Below are 12,753 nucleotides of genomic sequence, written 5' to 3'. Positions count from 1 at the left end.
TGTGTGGAAAGGGCTTGAGTTACCTCTTTTAAATGTGAAGGAATGACCCCAAAGGCCTGGAAGATGTGGGGACCCCTGGTGTCCCATTTGGGGTGACTCTAGTGTTGCACACTTGAGCCTCTTGCACTGGCTAATGCTGGGATGAACTCTTTAGCATGCGTCCAAGACTCTACAAGCTAATCCTCAGCTCCTTCTCCACCCTACCCTTCCTCTTCCTGCCTGCACACTCTCTGTTCCACGACACCACAGTCCTTGCCAGTCCCCAGATACATGCTGCATGCACCCAACTGCAGGCTTTGCGCAGCCCTTCCCTCTTCCTAAACCGCCCTTTCCCTCCATTTGGGCTAACCACCGCTATATCCATTCATCAAGGCCCAGTTCAAACACTCCCTTCCCAACAAACCTTCACAGGCAGAATCTGTCTCCCTCTCCCCTGAAACCCCACAGTCTTTTGTTTAAATGGTTTCCATACCATTAGTTAATGGTCTCCCCACAGTCCAGAGAGCTCCACTGAGGAGGAGACCTAGAATTCACTGTCTCCCTGTCCTCAGACAGCGCAGCGGTTTCCACAAAGCTGATCTTCAGTCACCATCTAAGAAGCCTGTTATACACTGAGCCCTACCCCAGCATCTGACAACATCTATGTGATGGACCCCTGAAAGGTAAAAGAATTGTTCTTATCACAGAGGGAAAGAAGCTGGGCTCAGAGAGGCTTAGCACCTTGCTTTGTCATCCAGCAGCAATGCTGGAACTCAGGTCTTGCCCTTAAGTTCAGCCTTGTATTCTATCTGTCCGAGGGAGGAGGGATCTGCAAATGACCTATCCCAGGTGCTTCCCACCTGGGGCCTCAGCCTCCTGGGGATTTGCAGGTTTATTTAGAGGAGACCTCGCTTTCATTTGCACACAAAGGAGAGATGAGGAAATCCACGTCTCTGCCTCTTTTTTGTTTTGTTTTTGTAGTTTTGGGGTTTGGGGTTGTGTTGTTGTGGTTTGTTTGTTGTTTTTGTTTTTTACATTAGAAGAGGAACCACTGAGGAGTCCATCCCACATTTTACTGATGGCGAAACTGAGGCTTGAGAGGGTCAGGACTTGGTCAAAGTCACGCAGTGAATGTGCAGGCTTTGTCCTGTGTCAACTTAGCAAAGCTGGAACTACATGTCCCAGAATTTCCTGCACGGTTCTGGGTTAGGGGTGGCCACAAGAGAAATTTGTGTGAGATTTGGAAGGCGGAAGTGGAGCAGCAGCTTCATTTGCACTCAAGGTCTATGTGGGTTTGGGTGATTCTCAGCTCATGCGTGTGCAGCCCACCTGCTGGCTCACCTTGTTAGCTTGGAATCTTGGGGTGGCAACCCCAGATCGATCTCCTCTTTCAGCTTCTCCAAACTTGGGGCCAGGCTTGTGTACAGCTTTGTGGTGAAGCGGGCTAGTTCTTCTGCAGATCACCCATATCATCAGTTGGAGGCTTAGAGGCAGTGGGAGGCCACCCAGGTCCCAGTGAGAAGCAGATGCCATCCCAGGAAGCCCTCGATTGGTGATGCTCCTCCTTTTGTGTTCAGGCCATTCTTTTGGGTTCTGCCTTGTCCTTGCTCACCTCCTCTTCCTGTCCATCTTCTCTTGCTGACCGCCAGCCCTGCTGACTCCAGGTCTGCAGCAGACACGTGGATACAGGCTGACACCGCTGCCTAGCAGCTCCCATGATCAGGAAAGGCCTTGCCCCGAGCATAAAGCCCTCGGATCACACACGTTCTGCTTCTCTGATAGAACTCTGATAGAACAGTGACCTCACACAGAATCAACAGCCTGGGGCTCCTGCCCCTGCTCTGGACTCCTTGCCACTCTCAGGAGGCTAGCATGATGACCTGAGTCCAAGGCCCCAGGCCCCAGGCCCTCCCCAGTGAGATCACTGCCTCCATCATGGGGCTGAGGCTCTCAGATCTTCCCCAGCCCAGTGGCCAAGGGAGAGATATGTCTGGCCTGTCCCCCAGCTCATCAACATGGTCCCTGCAGGCTCCAGGGACCCCAGTCCTTCCTCTCCTCATATAGCCTGCAGCAGACTGCGGGGCAGACATCTCATCCTGGCTTCACATCTTCCCCCACCAGGCTGGGGTTTTTGAAGGCTATTTATTTCTCCTGGTCCCCAAGCCCATAACCTCAGAGCTGCCTTGGATGCCTGCTGTCCCAGGGACTATAAATAATCAGACAGTAAAGATGTCACACCACCAGCTTGGGCCACTGCCCAAGCAAGCCTGGGGCTGGCCCTTCCTCACGGGCACCTCCACCCGCTCCACTGAGTCCAGCTGAGCTGGGACTTATTACTGCTCGCCCCATATAGGGTTCCTGCAATCTGCGGCAGGACAGTCTCCACACTTCACCACTGAGCAGGGATTTCAGGATCAACTGTTTTCTCCTGTCCTCACCAGGCCCTTCCTTCCTCTGGAAGGTCCCAGGTAGCCCAGGAGACTCTCCCTTTTTGGAAGCTACTTCGGAGGAAAAGGTGACAGTAACACTGTGGAAATAGATGGATCTGGATTCCAGTGTCTCGACTGCCACTTGCAAATTCTGGGACCTTGGAGAAGTCGCATAACCTCTCTGGGCTTCAGGTACCTCATTTATAAAATGAGGATATTAAGATGAGCCTCATAGGAATGTTGTGAGGATTAAATAAGGTGCTATATGAAAGCACGCAGCCCAGGCTCTGGGCATGTTATAAATGGACACCATCTTCTTATTATTCTTGTTTTTGTTTTTTTTTATCACTATGGCCACCAAATTGCATGCCCCATGAGGATGAAGACTGTGCCTGACTTGTTTTCTCACTCCCTAGTACAGTGCCTATCACATAATAGCACTCAATACCTATTTGTTACATGAACTATAATAATGCTGACTGATTAGGGCCAGTGTATGTTTAAAGTACCCAGGACTGGAGAACATTTGGAGATTTCAGTAGGTGAGGTTGCTAGAACATTTTTTTGTCAAGTGTGACCATCTGTGTTCTCTTAAAGTTTTTCTTTTGCCACCTGCCAACTACTGCCCCACAGGCAGTGACTGCGCTGGAATTCACCCATGGGGCAAGGACTTCCACACCTGCCAGCAGTGCAGAGCCAAGCAACACCTTGCTCTGGATGCTGCACCTATAATTAGGGCAGCTTTGACCCACAGCCCAGCTCTCCTTCATGGCAGAATGCAAACAGGGTCCAGCCCAATCAAAAGGTACACCCTATTAATATCACCCATGTAACAGATGAGGAAACTGAGGAACAGAAGGGTTACGTAAACTTGTCTAAGGTCACATGGCTAGTTAGCGCTGAAAGTAGGATTCAAACCCACCTATTGCTTATCACATATAGATCATATGCAGATCTTATATACTCTGTAAGGTAGCTATTAATACCTTCATACACAGATAAGGAAGCTGAGGCTCAAGGAGGGTTAGTAACTCGCCCAAAGCCACACAGCTAGTACAGTAATCTTATATAACATATGAGCATTTGACTCCAAAATTGGTACATCAGGCAAAAGTTGCATAGAGTTCAAATTGCTCTTCAATTCCCTGAAATCGGCTCCCTGGCTTTCTTTGCATATAACCTAGTACAGTCATTTTTACCTAAACACCCTTGAGTTTGAGAGCAGATGAGCTGAACTGAAGGAAGGACAAGAAGGAAAGTGTAGGCTGGGTGCAGTGGTTCACGCCTGTAATCCCAGGACTTTGGGAGACCGAAGCAGGCAGATCACCGAAGCAGGTTGGAAGTTTGAGACCAGCTTGACCAACATGGAGAAACCCCGTCTCTGTTAAAAATACAAAGTTAGCCTGGTGTGGTGCCGCATGCCTATAATCCCAGCTACTCAGGAGGCTGAGGCAGGAGAATCACTTGAACTCAGGAAGCAGAGGTTGCGATGAGCCAAGATCATACCATTGCACTCCAGCCTGGGTGACAGAGCGAGACTCCATCTCAAAAAAAAAAAAAAAAAAAAAAAAGGAAAGCCTGGGAGAAGGCATCACAACATCAGAACACAACATCATTCAACTGCTTCAGCCTTTCAATCATGATTAGCCCCCTGGCACACATGAAGCAGGGGAGGAGATGTGAAGCATTCCTACTAGGCTCACTCAATTGAAATTTAATGTTAGTGTCCACTGGTCTTAATATATATTAATAGATGTCATTGTTAAGCCAATTAAATGTGTAACATATGTAAAAGCACCTGCACAGTGATGGGCCTAGAGTAGGTGCTCAATATATGTGTGCTAAATTTGAATCTACAATCATTCATTCATTCAGTATGTATCGAATTTCTACTAGGGGCCAGGCCTCGGGGAACAGCAGAGAACAAGACAGACAAGATACCTGTCCTTATGGAGCCAATATTCCAGTCGAGGAAACACACAATGAACAACGAAACTACTAGGTATACAATAAAATGTCAGGTAGTGATGGGAAGAAAAATAAAATGGATGGGGGAAAGAGAGTAGTGGGGCGGCTCTTAGATAGGGCAGGGAGGGCCTCTCTGAGGAGGTGGCATCAGAACTAAGAACTGGTCCGGCCTGGACAAACTGCCCACATGTGGACACCATTGTCCGAAAAGTACAAAACCTGATCACCTGCTCTCTGCCTTTCCAAATTCACATTTTATTTTGTGGCCTCCACTGAACAGCCATCACCGCCACGCCCTGAGGCATTGGGCTCATGACCCCTTACAGTGGGAGAGTAGGGGTAGGGAGGGGCTGCTAATGTGATTCCTCTGTAAAAGGTGAATCAAGCTCATGCCCATCCACCTGACACCAGGGCACTGGGTCTCTGTACCACGACACAGCTTCGGTGCTAGAAAAAATCCAGCTGTAGCTGTGGAGACAAGACACAGCAATGATGTGAACCAGAATATTGATTCTAGAATCTCATGATGCCTCTGATCCTGAGGGTTCTGGAGCCAGGAAGGGTCCTGAGACACACCTAGCACTTCACATTCAGTAAGTCATGCGTGATCATCAAATCATTTGATTAATTCCCTTACTCTTACAGGTAGGCCGACTGAGGTCCACAGGCCATGGGACTCTCCACAAACCACAGAGCATCAGTGGCGACAGAGATAAGAACTCAGCTCTCCCAGCTCCCAGTCTGGTGCTCTTTACACCAAAACTCCACCTTCCAGTTCACGGGTAATCCAAAACTTTCGTTTGGTCTGGGGTCGTTTCAACAGCAGATGCGCTCGTCTCTGTGCAGGACCTGCCTGCCAGGGGAATACGGTAGTGCTGAGAAGAGGGTGTGGACGGACTAAGAGCTGAAGATGTCCTGGGGACCGGGTGGCGATGGTGAGTGTGCTTGCTGAGCCCAGGAGACGGACCGCAGCACAGGGCACTCGGGTGGGGTCCAGAGGGGAGGAGCCTCCTGCAGGGACAGCAAAGCTGATGAGGGGACAACATAAAGCCACTTCTGTCTTTACCTCGCATTGCCTTTGCACCACATCCATTTGGGTGCGGTGCAAAGCTTCTCCCATTTTATTCCCAAGTCTGAAACTGCCTAGGGGGAGGAGGGAGAGGAGTGTTCTTTCATTCTCTAAGGGCCTCCCGTGTGCCGTATGCTGGGAACGTCTCCTTTCTCAATTTATTTCCTTCACGCAACAACCTTGTAAGACGGTGATTCTCATCCCTGTATTACAGATGGGGTCCGGAGCTCAGTGTGGGGGCAGCTTGCGCAGCAGCCCCCTCCACCCTCTCGTCCCAGGTCACCCAGCCAAGGCCTGCAGAGCAGAAGCCTGTGCTCTCTGACGCGTGGTCTCCCACGTGGCCAGCGGGAGGGCTCCTCCGGAAGGGTTTCCAGGGAGGCCATGAGGGCTGTCTAGATTGATAGCAAGTTCCCCACATCCTGTAACCCCCTCCCTGCCAGGCCTGTGCCCGCCGCTCTGGCTGCAGGCAGGGAGCTTGGCTGGGCGCTAATTTACACTTGTTTAACTACAGCTGCCGCCCTCCCACCATGTGTCTATCCGCCATTTATTGCGCTTTCCAAAGCCCTGCCCGGCACTCAGGGGCATTTCCTGCCTGCGCTAATGGAGGAGAATAGACGCATTATATGTGAATAATGGATTATGATGATACAATTTGGGTCTCTTAGCTCTCACCGAGCCTAGGCTGGCCTTGCATTATTGATAACTTACACACACCTTCCCGAGCGTGTTTATGTAAATATTTAATAGGGAAAGCAAGTTAACCCATTGGTTTCAGCCATTTCCAGAGCACTAGAAGTAAGGGCCATGAGGGGTGACTTGGGGGGCCCCCAGCAGGAGTTAGTTCTCTTTGGAAAAGCCGGGAAGTTGCCAAGATGCTCACTTGGTCACAAGGAGTGTATGGCCTTGAGGTTTGGGGTTTTCCAAGAGCTGAAACAAAAGGGTAGGGCTACCTCACTGTGGGAGATCACCTCTGGTCAAGAAGACGAGTTGCCCAACACAGGCAGAGCAGGGCGAGGATGTTGGGATGAGGGGTGCAGATTACTGGAATGCAGCTGTGGTGGATGTCACCACTGAATAAATCGAACCATTGCTTCCTATCTTACATGGCCGATTTCCTGTGCTTCCCCATGGCTTCTGCATTTCACACTCCATTGCATGTTGGAAGGCAATGCTTTAGAGACTGCCTGGGTTTCACCCTGGGCTCCACCACTCACCCGTTGGACCCGTTAGTTAATCTCTCTGTGCACTGGCTGTCACATCTGTAAAATGGGGAACTAATTTATTGGTCCCATAGGTACCCATTGTTGGTGCAAGAATTCAGTGAGATAATATATCTGAAGTCCTTTTACAGTGCTAGGCAATACTACCTATTATCACATAAGCCGCAACTGGAAAGATGCACACGCTTTCACATGGGTCTTCATGCCATGACACACATTGGCCAGCAGTGTTTCTGAGTGGTGTAGAAAATAGTTGTGCATCCCAGACACAATGAAATATGGTTATTTTGCTAATATCCTGTTCCTGGCAATTAAACTACTATGTCTCCTTTGGGAAATCACCAGGGTGGGCATGTGCCCCATCTGCTTATGCAGAGGGTGGAGGATCAGGCAGAATCAGGAGATCTGAGCTGGCCTCCCTCTGCACCCCGCCCCAGGCACCTGCCTCCTCTACAGCTTATCTCCCCTATCCCCTTCCCAGGTTGCCATTGACAACCTGCCATTCTCAGAGCACGCTTCTGAGCTGCCGAGCCTTCGCACCTGCTGGCTCCTCCACCAGGTGGAATGCCCTTCTCTCTATCCTCTTCCTGGAAACCCCAGCTGCCTCAGGACATGGTTCAGTCATCACCTCCTTCATCCAGCCTTCTCTACCTCTTTGTCTTAACATTGAAATGGCCAGCGTGTTCTTCTACCTGCCTGCCAGACATGCAGGCCCAAGGTACCAGGAGGCAGATGCTGACAGATGCATCTCAGTATGCCCGGCACCTCCACCACACAAGGGCTGTGCTGGTTGCTGTGGGAATGCTGCAGGGCACAAAACGGATAATGCTGGAGGGAGAAGACAGCAAACACAAGCCTCAAGAAACTCTAGTATGTAAGAAGAGGACATGCACGATGGAAGAGGGAAGCCGCCATGCAGAGTGCCGGGGTGCACTTTTAAGTGGGACGGTCAAGGTAAGCCTCACTGCAAAGGTGACCTCTGAGCAGAGGTCTGAGGGAGGTGAGGAATGAGAAGAGTGAACAGCCAGTATGAAGATCCAAGGTGGGATCAAGGGAAGCACCAAGGTGGGCGTGGCTGGCACAGAGTAAGAGAGGGAGGTCTTAGCAAGTGGGGAGGTTCAGGTAGTACAGGGCCTTGTGGCCTTGGCAAAGACTTTGCCTCTTGGAGGATTATAAGCAGGTGTGACTGGGTCTAGTGTTTGTGTTTTAAAGGGATCATCCTGGCAGCTATGTAGAGCATTACTATAGGGGTCAAGTACCACAGCAGGGACAGCAATTAGTAGGCTACTGCAAGATTCCAGGTAAGATGTGATGGTGCCTTATGCTAGGGTGGGAGTGGGGGAGGTGGTGGGAGATGGCCAAGTGCTGAGGTTCTAACAGAGGTGGAAGGTGGAGCTGTCCGGGTTTCCTGATGGTTTAGGCATTTGAAGTGAAAGAAAGAGCAGAATCAAGGATGACTCCAAGGTGTCACCAGAAGGATGGAGCCGTCATTAACCAAGTGGGGAAGACTGTAGGGGCGGTGGGGAACAGGTTTGCAGAGGGGAAGATGAGGAATTCCATTTGGGATGCATTATTAGACATATTAGATCTGATATATCTATTAAACATCCAAGGGAAGAGTTTGAATGGGCAACTGCTTGTAGGAGTCTGGAGTTCTGGGAAGAGGGTCGAGGCTAGCATTAGAAATGCGAAAGCCATCAGTATACAGATGGATGAGCTCACAGGGGAGAGAGTGTAAGGAAGAAAGAGACACCGAGGCCTGAGCCCAGGGCGCTGCAAGGAGTAAGGTGGGGAGGGAGGAGAACCAGCAAAGGATGCAGGAAGAAGTGCCCATGGTGAAGGAGGAATACGCACTTGTTGAAACTTCAGTGCGTTGGCGCTGTAATAAACAATTATAATAAAACAGCCACCACTAATTGAGTACTTACTCTTTGTTAGACACTTCACATATAGTTTTCCCTTTGATCCTAGGATTTGGGAGTTCTCATTCCCATTTTACAGATAAGGAAACTGAGGCTCAGAAAGGTAAAGCTGCCTGACCAAGGTTTCACAGCTAGTTATGGCAGCGGAGCAAAAAAGCCAAGCTTCGAGTCAGCCCAACTAACATTTTTTGACCATCTGCTGGGAGCTGAGTGCTCTTGGTAGACATTATCCTATTTAACACTCTCAATACCCTTGCAAAAGTAGATGTCGTTTCTCCCCATTTTACAGATGAGGAAACTGAGGCTTGGAGTCTCATTAAGTGACCTACCCAAAAGTTACCCAAGGAGAAATTGGCTGGCAGAGATTTGAATCCTGGTCTCCTGCCTTCCTTTAGACACTTGGGGTGCTCCCAAGTCTGCATTTGGAGAAGGGAATAGCATTAAGGTATCAGCTGGAGCTTCTCAGCTTGAAATCCTAGGCCTCTTCCAGAGGGCAGATGTTCGGCTGGTACCACGGGGCTCTCCACTGAGTCCTAGGCTGGGAGCAGAGAAGGAGAGACTCTGTTACCAAATCCCAGGCTGGGCACTCCCAGGGAGTCCCTTCCTCCCCACCTGCCTGGCATCTGGCCTCCGCCGGCTCCTGCCTGGCTGCCAGATGTATCAGCTGTGGCTCCTCTCCACGGAGAGTCTCATTTATTAATTAATGTGGACGCCAAGGGGGCAACTTCTCAGGCCCAGCCTCAGAGCAGATCTTGGCACATTTTTCAGACTTTGTTTAATAATTTATCATCTTTTAATCATAAAAATAATTAGCACAAGAGCAATAATCTGTGCTCTGCCGAGAGCAGACCAACGGAGGAATTTTCAGACAGTGCCAGAACCCAGAGAGCAGAGCTTTGGCAACGAGGAGAGGAAGGTTGGCTCCAGGCCAGGTGTCCTCTCCAGGACTGGCCCCTGGGAGCCAGGTGTCAAAGATGCCATCTGGCTTTTGGGGGAACTGGAGGACCATGCTGCTTTCCTGGGAATTTGAGGCTCCTGCTCCTAACTCTGACTTGGCTCACTGGATAGCTCTCTGGGAAGTTCCTTCTCTCTCTGGGTCTTAATTTTCCCACCTGTAAAATGGGAGTTCAATTAGATAATGCGTAAGGACACTTTTGTTCAAGGCACCATGATCCAATGAGACAGCAGATGTAGAAGCAGTGGCTGTGGCAGTAAAGACAGTGAGCTGGAGTGCCCATGGGAGCCACGAAGCCTTCCACAGTCCCTGCCGCCTCTCACCCCCGCCAGCTTCTGCATCCCCAGGTGCTCAAAGAGCCCTGGGACAGATTCATTTCTGCCAGGTATAAGCCGTGTGGCCTGGGGCAAGCCCATCTCCTCTCTGAGCCTCAGTTTACCCGTCTGGAAAAAAAGAGTGATCGCTCTTGTCCTGCAGCTTTCCCAGAGGATCCAAGGGAGAGGATGACAGGGTTGCCCCTTGGAGACATTGATATCATTCTGCCCCACATTTAACTACCACTCCCTGTCCAGACTTTGGGTTCTAGAGGGCAGGGCAGGACTGCCTCATCCTCTGTGCCTGATAGCCCTGGCAGTGACCGAATGAGCTCGGTGTTCTGCCAATTCCAGCAACCTGTCTTGAGATTGTTCAAACTGTGCAGGCAGACACATCCTCCCGCCAGGGTGGCAGCACGGTCCGGTGACTCTGGATAAAACCACAGCAGTTCAAGAAAGCAACTCCTCCTCTTCTTGTGGGGTCTTGTACAAGCTGCTTTGCCTCCAGCTGCCTCAGTCTCTTCATGTGAAATTGGGGATATCTGTCTTAGATTGGGGATCCCCAGAAGCAGACCCAGAGACAATAATTCAAGATCAAGTCACTTATTTAAGAAGAGATCCTGGAAGCTCCAGTAGGGAGTGGAGAGGTAAGACTGGGAAGGGGAGGAGAGCAATGAAAGGCGGGTGAATGAGCTGGTGACCACACTGGGCCCAGGCCCACTGGGGCCATCTCAAGGGTTGGCAAACTACAGCCCACAGGCCAAATCAGTCCTGCCTCCTGATTTTGTAAATAAAGTTTTATTGGAACACAGCCATGCCCACTCATGTCTGTATTATCTGTGGCTGCTTTTCTGCCACAATGACAGAGTTAAATGGTTGCAACAGACACCATATGGTCCTCCAAGCCTAAAATATTGACTCTCTGGCCCTTTGCCAACAAACTTCCCCAGCCCCTGGTCTAGGACATACTGTAGAACTGACCACAGAGCTGTCTCCTTTGAAGGAGGGGAAGCTGGACTCTTTATGCTTCCACCCCAGTCCATTGCTGACTGTTCCCAGGGGCCCTAACACCTACCCCCCTACACATACACTTCTAGTGCCAGGGAAGCACACTCTGGCAGCCAGAGGAATCCCAGTGAAGAGTCATGGCAGGTATGGGGCAGTGAGTGCCCAGGGGAAGTTGGAGACCGGGGCATCCAGGGCTGCTGCTGCAAGATCTCACTAAACTGTTAAGAGGACTAGATCAGATCATACTTGGAAGTACCAAGAACAGGGAGTGCCCCCTAATACTACACACCTTCCATCATCACCATCAGCCCCTAACCAAAGTCATTCCCGGCTGCCTCATTCCCAAATGATCTGCATTCACCTCCTTGCTGGGCCTCTGCCTGCCTGTCTTTCTTAGGTGCTGCTGATTTCTGAGCTCCAAGTGACTCTGGTCCTGGGAAGAGGGTTCCTCTCCAGACCCCAGCTCTGGTCACAACTGCACTCGCACTGTCCTCTCCCTGGCTCCGGCGGGCAGCCCTGCCTTTCCTGCTTCATTCTCAAGTGCCTCTTGCCTCCTGCCTCCTGGGACCCCATAAGCCCACCCACCTGGGCTCTGTCCTCCTAGGCCTGAATTTTGGACCTACTTGAGGTGGGCAGGGGACACTGCCCTCTGGTCTCCATCCCAGCAGGCGAGTCTTCTCTTCCTGGTCAGTTACGCCACCCCTCAACCCCACCACCACTCTCAGTCAATTCTGCTCTTGCTCTTCTGTACCACCCAGAGGCTGTCAGCACCACCTGGGCCCGGCCCTCACCTTTTACCCACCCCTCCCGGTGAGTATTGTGGGCAGTCGGCTCTGGGCTGCTTTCAGAGAAGGACATAGGCAAATGGATTTGACCAGAAGGCAGTTAGCGTGATCAGGGCTCAATCTGGGGTCACGGTCAGGGCTCAGTCTGCTCAGTCTAAGACCAAGGTCGGGGCCCATTTGAGCAGAGGCCAGAGTCACAGCTCAGTCTGGGTTCCAGTTCAGGATTCAGATTGAGGCTGGAATCAAGGCAGAGCCTGAGGTCAAGGTCAGGGCTATACTTGGGCCGAGGCCCAGGGATCAGTCTAACCAAGAAGCGCAGCACACCCAACTGGTTTATCTAACCGCTTAGCCCAGGCCATAGCTCCTGCTCCTTGGCTCGCCCCCCTGGCCCTCCCTGGGAACCTCCAGCCTGTCCCTCCCCACCGGGGCGCCTGCATTTCCATTCATGTGTGCGCCCTCCTGGCCAGGCGGTGAGGATTCCCAGGTCCATCTGTCTGCTGAGCTGTCGTGGGAACCAAGCTCAGCGAATGGGCCCGAGCCTGTCTCCCTCCGGAGCCTGCCTCCAGACTGTTGGCGTTCACGGCTCTGCCTCGCAGCCTCCGAGCTGGGCTCGTGCTGCTGAGTCCAAACGCCGTCCACTGCTCAGTTCCAGCCAGCCACCAAGCACTCCCCAGATGGGCAGGGACCGCGCCATGCCTGCCTGCCTCCTGCCTCAGGCACTGCTCGCTCCCTGCCAGAGGCCCAGGGGAGGTGCCCAGTCCCTAGACTCACAGCCCTGGGGGCCACGCAGGGCCAGGGGAGGGCAGGAACCCACCTCCACCAGCTCCAGGACCCTGAGCACCATTCAACCAGTGATTCCCTCCAGCCTGGCCACTGGCGCTGGTGAGGCCTGGCCTCCCTCCCTCCAGGTGCCTCTCGGCCTGTTGTCCTCTAACCACAGAACTGCCCTGAGGTCTTGGGGAAGACAAGGTGAGCCATGCAATGTGTCCCCCAGGGCCTCTGTCTGAGAAGCTCCAGGCAGCATGGAGTCCAGAATCAGGCAGCCCTGGGCTTGCATGCCGCTGGTGCCACTTCAAGCTCAAGCTGTGGGACCCTTGACAAGTT

The 12,753-nt window shown here is 51.7% G+C and overlaps 1 long non-coding RNA gene across 1 annotated transcript; it reads left to right on the top strand.

Annotated features, from left to right (window-relative positions):
- Positions 1 to 4,970: 4,970 nt before the first annotated feature.
- LOC116472266 (uncharacterized) lies at positions 4,971 to 10,667 on the top strand. The gene is made up of 4 exons (XR_004249055.1): positions 4,971 to 5,021; positions 7,266 to 7,619; positions 7,878 to 7,966; positions 8,877 to 10,667. It is a non-coding gene; the product is annotated as an uncharacterized LOC116472266 (long non-coding RNA).
- Positions 10,668 to 12,753: the final 2,086 nt, after the last annotated feature.

The sequence above is a fragment of the Hylobates moloch genome, unplaced genomic scaffold (genome assembly GCF_009828535.3).
Source record: "Hylobates moloch isolate HMO894 unplaced genomic scaffold, HMol_V3 SCAFFOLD_8, whole genome shotgun sequence".
NCBI classification, from domain to species: Eukaryota; Metazoa; Chordata; class Mammalia; order Primates; family Hylobatidae; genus Hylobates; species Hylobates moloch.
This window is presented reverse-complemented; position numbering and strand designations above follow the sequence as displayed.